The sequence below is a fragment of the Alligator sinensis genome, unplaced genomic scaffold (assembly GCF_000455745.1).
Source record: "Alligator sinensis unplaced genomic scaffold, ASM45574v1 scaffold1503_1, whole genome shotgun sequence".
NCBI classification, from domain to species: domain Eukaryota; kingdom Metazoa; phylum Chordata; order Crocodylia; family Alligatoridae; genus Alligator; species Alligator sinensis.
The window spans coordinates 61,416-73,898 of NW_005842956.1; positions in this window are offsets into that span (position 1 = coordinate 61,416).

Genomic DNA, 12,483 nt, shown 5'->3' on the forward strand with positions numbered 1-12,483 from the left:
ATCTTGCTCACATCAGTCAGATATTGCTACTGAACACCCTGGTCTTCTGTGCCTGGTATGCAGGCATAGACGAGTCTTTCTGCAGCCTGTGGTTAGACAGAGGTAAAACCCCCTCCCAAAAATGGAGTAGTTTGGGTGTATACACAAGCAGTATGAGCTCTAGGACAAGTGTGGGAAAGGAAATAAGAAACCTGGCTGACTTCCTCAGTGTGGGTGAATCTAGCCTTAAGACTTTTTGTGACATGCGACATTTGTTTTGGAGTCAAGGAGATTCTCACAACCTGGACACTACAAGTTACCTTCAAAATCTGCCATCTGTAAGGATAGTGCAAAACTCTCTTTATGGAGTTGTTACGAATCCCCATAACCAGCATCTCCTGGAAATCAGCTGCCAGGATCTGACCTCTTGAAAAGCTGAAAGGGAGTGTGTGCTTGTATGTGTGAGGGGGAGTGTTCTTCATTATAGAGAGATAATGGTTTGAGGGGGAGTGTTCTACATCATAGAGAGAGAATGGCGCATAAGGGGTCATCTATAAAATCAAAAGGCAATATATTTAAAATTCCTGGGAGAAAATCATTTTCTTTTTTTACACACTGTGCAATTAACCCACGGAACTCATTGCCACATGATACCACTGGGGTCAAAAGCTAAGCAGAATTCAAAAGAGGAACAGACATTTAAATAGCTAATAAGACCATCTACAATTATATTAGACAAGATAAAAATTTATAAGGGATATAAACCCTCATGCTTCAGGGCATCAGCCAATTACTAACTGATGGGATTCAGGAATAAACTTCCCCTATTGGCAGGTTATTATTTGCATAATTGCCCATTACAGAATTTTACACCTTCCTCTTTGCCATCTGGTATTGACCACAATTGGGGACTGGATGCTGGACTGTATGGACCACTGGGCTGATCCAGTCTGGCAAATCTGACATGTACTTCTTAGATCTGTGGGGATGTACGCAGAAACTAATAAGAGATGTGTTTTAGGAATGCAGTTAAGTACAGTAGCTGCAATGAGGTGGTGAGTAACATGTTTCATAGAAATGTGTGAATCATACACAAATGCATGTATAATGCATAAAGCTGCTCAGGATCCTTAGGGAAGAAAGATGTGACATCAATTGCTAAACAGGAGCTTCACTTCTCTAGAGTTCACTTGCTCCTGCTACCTATTTCCCACCTGAAATCATCAACTAGCCTTTACAGTAAGACTTAGTGATCTGTAAAGTGCCTCAAAATCTATGCCCAGATTATGGCATGGTACAAACTCCAACAGCACTGACTGCAAGGCAACCGCAAATTTATACTGGTTTAACTGAAAATGAAATTTGTCCCTGGCTTTGAAACCAAAGAGCACTCAATATTGTCTGAGGTTATTGGAGTTCTTCCTAGACTGCAACAGGAGAAATGATAGGCAGAGTAGGACTCAGGTCTGGTAAGTGAATCCGTGTTAGAGCCAGGACTAGACTTTACAGGAAGAATTCTATTTCCCTTTGTTCATCTAAATGACAGCTTTCTAGCCCCGTGGGCAGTATTTTTGGCATTTACACCCAGATATTCAGCTTCCCCTGCAATATGGATGCTTAAGGATGTGTGTGTGTGTAGACTGGACATCTGCACCGTGCTACACACACACATGGCTACATGCTGGGTACATGCATGGCTACATATGTGAGCACTTGAATTTAGGTCCAGGAAAAAGTATGTGAGGCAGGCAAGAAGTGTCCTAAGAGATAGGGCACTTATTCACAAAGCCGGAGACTCAAGTTCTAGGTCCACCACAAGCAGTGCTGGGTGTGAACCTGCATCCCTCTAACTTACCAGTATAGTACTCAGCCTACCACACCACAGGTCAGGCATTGCCCGGGCTCCAGCCCAAACTGCTAGCTTACCATGGGAACTGCTGTGTTAGATTGATGACAGTCATTTGCTATCCCTCAAACAAGAAAAGATGAATTTCCTAGGTGCGTGAAAGTAGAATGGATGGCTGAAGCAGGTGGATTCCCTCTATAGAGACAAATGGACACGGGTCTCCACCGTGGTTATTCTTAATTTAAAAAAAAAAAAAAAAGGATGTTGGGCAAAAATAATGTTGCACCTTCCTAAGTTTTCTGCAAGGTATCAGCAGCTCCCAGAAGGAAGGGTGAGTGCTATCATCTTGCCCAGCTCAGGCTTTTAATATTGCATCATGCCTTCACTCCTTACCACCCCCCTCCATCTCTTCTCTATTTGCATTGTCCTCACATCTCACCGTGCTTCTCCACTGGGATATGAGGAAGGAAAGTAGAACTTGCCCTGAAAGTGTCACCCCTAATTAATATCCTCTGAGGCAGCTTCCTAATTAGTATGCGGATCTGGTTCCAGCTTGGCTCGTTAATGGGCTCGCTCCTCCGAGAATGGTAATTAGGTGTGACACTGATGTACTGTGCCGTTATAGGATCCTGCCACCAGGCTGGACCCAATGGACAGGTAAATGACAGAGATGGAAACTGTCACACCAGGAGAACGGGGCACGCTCCAGCATGTTAACTTCAGGTGAATGGAGGAGTGGCAATGGAGGGCCAAGCCTACGTCATGAAGGAAACAGCTGGCTCAACATGGCCTGCCATACTCATCTGTCCAGTAGGCAGAGTTGAGAGAGAACTCTTTTCCCCTTGGGGAAGAAATAAGAATTGCTTGAATCCTGCTCTTTTCTGTCTGCTTAGTTGTCGGCTGACAGCATGAGCCAGGGCCAAGGCATGCGGGAAAGGTTTGTAAACATTGTCTCCCCACACAGCGCTACCAGTACCCCTCACTCCTGCCCTACAATAGACTGGTCCAGTCACTCCTACCCTGGCATACTCATGACGGCAGATGAATCCTAATTTGGTCCTTCACCATCTCTCTGCTGTTTCTTTTCATGAGCAAAGGCTGTCAGTCACATTGCGGTGATAGCAGATTTGTGACTTCACAGGACCTGCTGGCAGCGAGCAGCGGTGATAGATGGATACCCTCTCTGCAGAAAGAAAAGCCTTACTTCCATAAAAATGTTCTTCAAGAAAATAATAGAACAGAGGGGATGGACAAGTACTTCCCACTGAGCCCTACCCAGCCTTGTTTGCATCCAACATCTGCAATGATAGAGATAAACGTATTAGGAAAATCCAAGCAAAATCTTGACAGGGCCACCAAAGCACTGAACTCCATGCATGACCAAGTTTTGGCACCTGTAGGAGTAGCTGGATTTTGATGTTCTATGAGGGTAAGCCCTTGCAAGATGCCTGTGAAGTCAGAGCAAGCTCTTCATTGAAGAGGAGGTTCTGGTTGCTTTTGCTTTGTGGTTGTGGGAAAGCTTTCTTCTCTTTTTTTTTTCCCTTTCTTTCTTTTTTTTTTTTTTTTTTGGCTGGTGAAAAAGACCTGACTGACAGGTCTGGGAGCTGCTGACCTGACAAGCTCCTGTACCTTGCCACTGCATTTCCCCACATGCTGACATGCAGCAAAAACCTACTCCAGGGAATGAATTAAGAAGAAGTGCTAGTGGTTAGCTGAGGGTGCTGAATTCACAACTTCCCACAGAGGTGAGAGAGCTCAGTCCCTCTGCAAACCAAACAATAAGATGGGGACCAGCTCAGGTCTTATCATGATACTTGGCTAATGAGGGCTCAGTTGTGTGGCTCCCACTTAGGCCTCCCTTACCCTACTAGACGGGAAATCTTGATGCTTTCTATAGTGCTCTCTGTAGGGCAGCAATGCTCTCTATAGTGCAGGGCCTGTTTTGCCTACTCATTGCCAGTGGCATAAACAGGGGTGGGTGACTGGGACACCAGATTTTAAGGGACTGTGAGAATGGCAGTGGCCACCACTGCAGGTCTGGCTGCTGTAACCACTGCTGCCAGCCTGGCCACTGCTGCTGCCCAGGGCGCAGATACACTCTCTACCACCACCACTATGCAGGGGCAAGTCCCCAGTGTAAATGCCTGCCACTTTACACAACCACCTCCTGTCACACAAGGTCTGACTTTGGGCCCAGCATGGATGGTAGCTGGGTGACTCTTCAGCTTCTGCATGCTGCCTCCTGCCAGGATGCTTCAAACCTGCTCTGAGGGAATGCCTAGAGGAGAGTCCAGCCCCCAGGAAATCCTTGTCCAAACAGCCACAAGTGATGACTGATACTGGATGCATTGGTGGGTTTTGTGCCATGAATCCCTGTTCTCTGAGAACTGGGCTGAAATTCCAACACATTGCATCGGTATTCCACCTGTCCAAGGGTGTTAGCCTGCTTGACAGGATACAGGATTATAATGGTGGGAGTGACAACCCCCCCATAGTTGGCATAGATCTTGTGGGGGAGCACCTACAAAGGCTAAATATCTACAAGTCAGCAAGACCAGATGAACTACACCCAAGGGTGCTAAAAAAACTGGCTGTCATCACGTGACTGATGGCAAAGTTATTTGAAGACTTGTGGCACTCGGGAGAGGTCCCAGAAGATTGGAAGAAGGCCAACATGGTGCCTATCTTTAAGAAAGAGAGAAAGGAGGACCTAGGAAATTGCAGGCCAGTCAGTTTGGCATCAATCCCTGGTAAAATCCTGGGGAAAATTGTCAAAGAATCCATTACCGACAGGGTAGCAGAAGGCAGTATTCTGAGGGATAGCCAACATGGCTTCATTATGGGCAGGTCATGCCAGACCAACCTCATTTCCTTCTATGATCAGGTTACTAATCACCTGGACGGGGGAAATCAGGTTGATCTTATATACCTGGACTTCAAAAAAGCCTTTGACCTGGTCTCCCATGAAGTCCTCAAGAAAAAATTGGGAAAATGCGGTCTCAACTACTTTACAGTCTGATGGCTAGGTAACTGGCTCCGTGGTAGGACCCAGAGAGTATTGATTGTGGGAACTGAGTTATCATGGCGGAGGGTGACCGGTGGCGTCCCTCAGGGTTCAGTACTCGGAACGGTGCTTTTCAACATGTTCATCAACTACTTGGATTTGGGTATTAAAAGTGAACTAGCAAAGTTCATTGATGACAGCAAACTATGGGGGAGTGTGGTCACATTTGAAGACAGGCCAACCTGGACAGGCTCACAAGGTGGGCAGACTTCAATCAGATGTCGTTTAATATGGAGAAATGTAAAGTGCTCCATATGGGAAGAAATAATCCACCACACACTTACAGGCTTGGCCGTGCTACGCTAACTAGCCCCACATCTGAATGAGACCTGGGTATCATAACAGACTACAAAATGAACATGAGCCACCAATGCGATGCCGTAGCTGGCAGAGCTAATCAAACACTGGCATGTATCTACCGAGGCATCTTGAGCAAGGCTAAGGATGTCATCCTCCCACTTTATTTGGCCTTGGTGGTACTGCAGCTGGAGTACTGCATCCAGTTTTGGGCGCTGCACTTCAGGAAGGATATGTAGAAGCTCGAGAGAGTCCAAAGGAGGACCACAGGCATGATTAGAGGCCTAGAGAGCAGGTCATATGAGGAGAAGCTGGAAGACTTGGGTCTGTTCAGCCTGGAGAAGAGAAGACTCAGAGGGGACTTGGTAGCAGCCTATAAGTATATCAAGGGCGTACATCAGGGCCTGGGGGAGCATCTGCTCACCAATACCCCCCAGGGGAGGACAACAAATAATGGGCACAACCTGACTGAGGATCGTTTCAGGTTAGACATAAGGAAAAACTTCTTTACAAGTTGAGTGCCGAGGTTTGGAACCGGCTCCCCCCAGAGGTGGTACAGTCGCTCACCCTGGCGATCTTCAAAGAGCGTCTTGATGCCCATCTTGCTGGGCTCATCTGGAGTCTTTCCTGTCCAAGTGCAGGAGGGCTGGACCTGATGATCTGTAAGGTCCCTTCCAGCCCCTAACAACTATGAAACTATTGCACAGAGGATGCTGCCACATGGTGACAACCCTTTATCTCTGCTCATCTGGGTTGAACTGAAACAGGCAAACTGGCAGCAGCCTTTGCCCCATGAATAACCCAGTGTTGGAACCGCAGTCCCCCTAAGTCTTTCAAAATCTCTTCTATGTGTATTCCCCAAGGAGCCTTAAACACTGGCCTGACCTTTTGTCCCCTTGACACATTGTCCTGAGACAATTTGGTGGCAAAAGACATTTTCGTTGCCCTCAGATATTTCATAATTTTAAATATTTTATGACAAATTAAATGTTAATTGTATGCTGTCCTGGGGAGAATATCATGTAGTATTCAATTAACATTTAATATATTAGCCATCAAATATTTAAATGGCTCCTACCCAATGGACTTTCTCTCCTCTCCCCCAACTCTGGGTATCAGAGTAGATCTTTCCAAATCAGCTTTCCACAGAACTTTTCACTTGGATGCAACAGAAAAAAAAAAAAAGGGATATTTCTACTGATTTTTTATTTTCTACATTTGCCATCCCTGTATTAAAAAAAATAACTGGACTCCAGCAAAATCAAATAGCACAGTGATGATAGCCCTTGCTGTATTCATTTTCTGTTCTGGTAGCTCCCCCATGCTACAAGTAGTGACTTCTTTGAGAATGTGCCTATGGATCTCCTAATTATACAGCTGCTCCCTCAAGTCACTTTGCTGGCTCTACATTGTGCCACACATCAAATTCAACCTCCTTGTTCTCAAGGCTCTACATCTTAAGGCCCCTGCTTACATCTCTGATCTGGTTTCCTTTTACATTCCCTGCTTGATCCATCCTCAATGATCACTCACGTCTTTCAAATCCTTCCTTCACAGACATCTCTGTGCCTTCTTTCATGTTGCACCTTATGCTTTTAGCACCTTCTTCTAACCTGTTTGCTAGGATGTCTCCACTTCATTCAACTCCCTGATAAAAACTCATAGATCCAGCTTGCAAAGTGAGGAAAAAGAATAAAGGTTTCATTTGTTACAACAGTGAAAACAGCATTTAAAACATTGAGACATGTCTGGAAGAAATTATAAAATCACAGCTTGTAAAGTTTGCAGATGACACAAATTGTTGGTGTGGCTAATAATGACAGGAACAGGTCAGCTGTCTAGAGCTAGCAGGATTGTTTGGTAACAATGCAGTGCTGAATAGCACGCATATTAATAGGCCCAAATGCCAGGCCAGATATCTGGAAGAAAAGAGGAGAGGGTGCTCCATCCTGGGAGGTTATGGCTTGGTGAATGACTTGGGGAGGATGAAAAATAAACCAGCTGAATGTGAGCTCCCCGTATAATGCTCTGGCTAAAAAGTCTAATCTGTTTCTTGGGGAAATGGAACGGGAAGGTGGCATTACCTCTCTCTGGGACATGATTGAGGCCATTACTAGAAGCTTATGTCCAGTTCTGGTGTCCGCACAACCAAAAGGATATTTAAAAATTAGAATGGGTTCAGAATGAGCAACAAAAAACCAGCCAGGGCCTGGAAAACATGCCTTATTGTGAAAACAACAGGCTGGTCTATACTGTACTAGCAATAGGTCTCAGCAAGGATGGGGCTGAGCCTCCATCTGAGTCTGCAGACGAACACCAGACCTGGACGTTTGCTAGTGAGACTGCACTATACTTATTGCTTATCCCTGTTTGCTCACCCTCAAGTCCTCAGTCTCCAGTGGACCTGAGAGTGACTACTGGAGATGAACACAGAGCAGCCCCCTGAGAAAGCCTTAATCTTGTTTGGAGTATGTCAGCGGGCACGGGAGGGCAGGGCATGCTCAGACCCAGGTTTTCCAGAAAAAAGCTACTGCACTGGTATAGACAAGCCCTTAGGAACCTTGGTATATTCAGCTTATCAAAGACAAGGTTAAGATGTGACTGGATCATGGACTAGAAGGACGCACAGAGGGATAGGATTTCTGAGAGTAGGTGTCTCTTTAATCTAGTAGTCAAAGGCATAATGAGATCCAATAGCTGGAAACTGAAATTAGACCAACTCAGAGTGGAAATAAAGTGTAAAGAGAATAATTAACCATGGGGGAAAATGATCAAGGATTGGAGTTGGAGTCTCCATCCCTGACAGTGTTCCAGTTGAGACTGGATGGTTATCTGAAAGAGGTGTTTTAGCACAGCATTGCTCAACCTATGGCACTCCTCACAGGTCTGGAAATTTGGTGGCAGGGGAGTGGTGGCAAAGTTAATTGTTCTCAATTAATGCCACCACAGCTCCCCTCCTGCCAAATTTCTGTACCCCTGGGAACATTCATGCTCCAGATAACATGTTCCTGTGTGCTGCATCACACTGGGTCAGGCTGGCATACAAGATTGCTCTGCAGACAGATCCAATGTGTGGGGCCAGGCCAGTGTGCCAGATGATACCCACAGACCAACACTTTGCGCCAGCCCTGCACTGGATCAAGCCACCTGTGGATTAGCCCAGTGCCACATGCCAGTTATTCGGCTTGTAGGGCTGGACAGGGTGAGCACCACTGTTTGGCAAAATACCAGTCCTGGACTTGATGCAAGAGTTGCTGGGCAAGGTTCTATAGCTTTGTTATACAGGGCGGCAGACTGGCTCCTAGTAGTCCTTTTGGGTTTTATAATCTATGGCTGTTGACAGCGAATAATCATATTTCTGCACTCTGTCTCCCTTATTCCCTTTTCTGGTATATGTTATGTCCAGAACGCTATAGATTTTTTGAAACTGTAACAAGCAGATCTGGCATTTTCCCAAGATCCTTCAGAAACTAGACGTTTTGCCACAGAATCTGCTGTTTTGTTGCCACAGGTGAAACCTGATGTATTGTTTTGCTTCTCCCTGCCCTTCTGGGACTTGCCTATGTTCCTGCTTTTCCCGCAAGAAGGAGTTTCTGGGCTTGTGTTCTCTGCTTTTTTCCCATGCAGATGCAGAGTAGAGTGTGGGAGGGTGAGAGCTGGAGTTCCATTTGTGTCCGGGTGTTATGGAGGGGAAAGTATAGACTGGGAAGCTCACTGGCCTGGACAATAGTCCAGCTGGGCAGTTCAGGGTAGGGAGCTGGGGTATGAGCTGCTGAGGCTGGCTACAAACTTTCCTTATCCTTTGGCACAGGAAAGAGGAAGGAGGCTCTGAGCCAAACCACATGGACAATTTTACTGGAATAGAAGCCAGGCTGCCTAGGAAGAACTGCAAAAATAATTCTTGCTGTAACCACTCCCTGATGACGTTTACATCAATAGATATGTGTGTAGGGTAGGGTGGAAAGGGTGGAAGGTATTTCAGGGTGATAGAATCAATCAATGTTACTGTAGAAGTTAGTGCTCTCTGCCACAGAATTTAGGGGTGGTTGCCAGCAGAATTTGGCCCCACTATCCTGTAGACTACACAGGGCACTGGTTATATCCTCATTCAGCTGCTATTTCCAGCATTAAGACTGTATTAAGCAATTTGGGCAAGATCCTGCCTTGCCTGTGATATACCTAGCGTGCTTGCAAGTACCATAAAATAATAAGATTAAGAGTTGGTTAAGACAGAATTAAATAACTAAATGCTTATTTAGCACAACATTATTAGAAGGTTATAGTCATTTTCTCAGAGAAAAAAGCCTAGTTTTGAAAGGGGACCCTTGTGGTAAGTCCTCCAGCAGATTCAAGAGGTGCTGGAGTGTGGTGACAAAGCTGGGAAGGTGTCTTGGTGCATCCTTAGGGGTATGAGTTGGAGCTTTGCTCCATACTCATTTAAAAGGCTGCCCCCAGTTGACCCAGGTATAAATGGGGACCCAGTTATTCAGGCTGGGGAGTCCAAGGCAGGTAGGTGTAATGCTAGCTATGTCGCTTGTTTGTGGGTCATCGGCTAAAGACAATGATGAGCCTGATTAATAGGTATCTAGTGTCAGGCGGACTTTTGAATTTTTGAATGGACAGAGGGTGGTAAGGGTGCTTCATAAGTTGGCACTGGGTATTCTGAGATGAGGCATGGAGAGGTGGCCATTTATGCTGCTCTGGGCAGCATAAAAGGCCCATTGGACCACGTTGTTAATTCCTATATAAACTCTTTATATCTAGCAGAAGGAATGAACAGGCTATTATTAATGGCATGGACAGATGATGCTATTGAAGGAGTAATTCAGAAAGTATAGGGAATAAGCAGGAAGAACTGGAAGTCCTAGTAGAAACACAAAATTACTATCAAATGGGGATGACAGCCTTGGTAGGATAGTTCATATGGTTGTGCATGGGTATCATTTGTTTAGGAAGGACAGGCAAGGGAAAAAGGAGGCATTTTACTTAATAAATTTAAGATACATTTGTTCTGAGGTACAGTATTGAGTTGGAGATTGACTTGTTGAAAGTCACTGGCTTAAGGGGACAGAGAAGAGCAAGGGGGATGTCAGGCTGGGTGTCTGCTGTAGATTATTAAAGCAGGAAGAGGGGCTGGATGAGGCTTGCTTTTAAACAACTAATTGGCCACAGGACCAGGCGCTTATGAAGTACTTAACCAATCTTAGGAAGAGAGCATGGCAGTGGACTGGCAGTCCAGAAAGTTTTTGAGTTGTGCTGGGGATAAATTTTAGGTACAGATGGTGGAAAAGCCCACTGGGGGAGAAAGTGGGTTTTTTGATGTGCTTCTCACAAACAATGAAGAACTGACTGAGAATCTGAAGATGGAAAGCAACTTGGGTAAGAGTAACCATAAAATGATAAGAGTTCAAGACCCTAAGGAAAGGAAAGAAAACAGAGCAGCACAATGAGGATAATGGACTTCAGAAAAGCAAACTTTAAAAAATGTGGGGAACTGGTGGGTGGGATCCCAAGGGAGACAAGTCTGAGGGAGAAAGTAGTCCAGGAGGACAAGCTGTGCCTTAAAGAAACCATATTAAGGATGTAAGAGCAGGATATCCTCATGTGAAGAAAAGATAGGAAGCACAGGAAGAGACCTGAACAGTGAAGTATTTAATATCTTGAAAATTAAAAGTGAATCTGACAAAATGTGGAAAGGCCAAGGCATAAAATAAGATACAGGTAGCAATGTTCCCTACTAAATGGGGTGAGGAATCCAGCAATGACTAGATCAGCAGGTCTGGGTGAGAGCTATTCTAGAGTACTTAAGGAGTGGGCTGAGGTAAGTGCAGGGCTTTGATCTTTAAGAACGTCTAAAATGCCTCCAAATGTGCTGATCTCAATGCTGCCTCATGATTTCTTCCATCTCTGCAACACAAGCCAGTTACCACCTGCTCTGGGCTTTTCCATGCATCTTCTCTGAGTCTTGTTTTTGTGTTGCAAATTCCATGGGAAGGCAAGCTGGCAAGATGATGCCGCCTGGCAGATTATCAGTATTTAACAGAAATTAAATAGTAATAATCCAAAGGTATCGAGAGAGATTAGAAACTTGTTCAGAAAGCAACTTCAGGTTTGAGTTGGCCAAAATAAAAGTTAATGCATCTAGCAGCAAGGAAGGGCTGGAGAATCATCTACAAATATTTGAAGTGTGTAAACATCAAGTGGAAAGGAATGATTGAATCTGATACATTGGGGGTAGCCAAGAGTAATGGGATAAAAAACAAGAAAAACTTCCTGAAACCAGGTTTCATTAGACTGTAAGATGGTTTCTAAAAGGAAAGAGTCACTTCACTTCAGATAGGTGAGCTTGCCTACACAAAAGATGAGCTTGCCTACCTGCCTACAGGAGGTCTGAAGTTTCATAGTTTCAAAGTTTCATAGTAGCTAGGCTCAGGGCGGACCTGATCAGATCATCTAGCCTGACCCCCTGCCACAGGCAGGAATGAATGCTGTGTTCACAAAACCCCAGACAGGTGATCATCTAACCTCCTCTTGAATTTGCCCAAGGTAGGGATGTGGACCACTTCCGTGGGAAGTTGGTTTCAGATTTTGGCCACCCAAACTGTAAAATATTGCCTTCTGATCTCTATTCTCCATCAGCTTATTACCATTGCTCCTTGTCACCCCAGGTGGTGCTGGGGAGAAAAGGGCTCTTCCTATTTGCTGATGATCTCCCCTGATGGGTTTGTAGGCAGCCACCAGGTCCCACCTCAGCCTCCTCTTGCTGAGGCTGAACAGGTTCAGGTCCCTCAGTCTCTCCTCGTAGGGCCTGTCCTGATGCCCTCTCACCAAGCGGGTGGCCCTCCTCTGAACCCTCTCCAGGCTGGCCACATCCCTTTTAAAATGTGGCGCCTGTGGCAGAAGGCCACCTTTGTTTCTCCCCAAAAACTCTGCTCTGTGACAATTTGGTTAAGATGGGCCCAGCAGAGGATACACACCTTTACCCTATCTCTTTAGGTAACCTGAGCTGGATACATTCCTGAGGGAGGGGGGAAACCTGCTCCCTCTGCCTACATGACTGGTATCACATACCTGGGTGAGGGGCTTGCTCCCTGGTGGGCTAGAGACTGCCAGTCTGCCCGGCAACTAGTGATGTATTTCAAATTGTTTGGCTGACAGTCAACAGGTGCTGGCCTCCATTGGACCAGGTAAATGAGGTCACAAGGTCTATATAAGAAAAGGACTGCCCAGGAGGAGAGGGCAGCAGCCATGAGGGAGACTCAGAGACAGAGAAGAGCTGGACCATCTGAAACTTGCT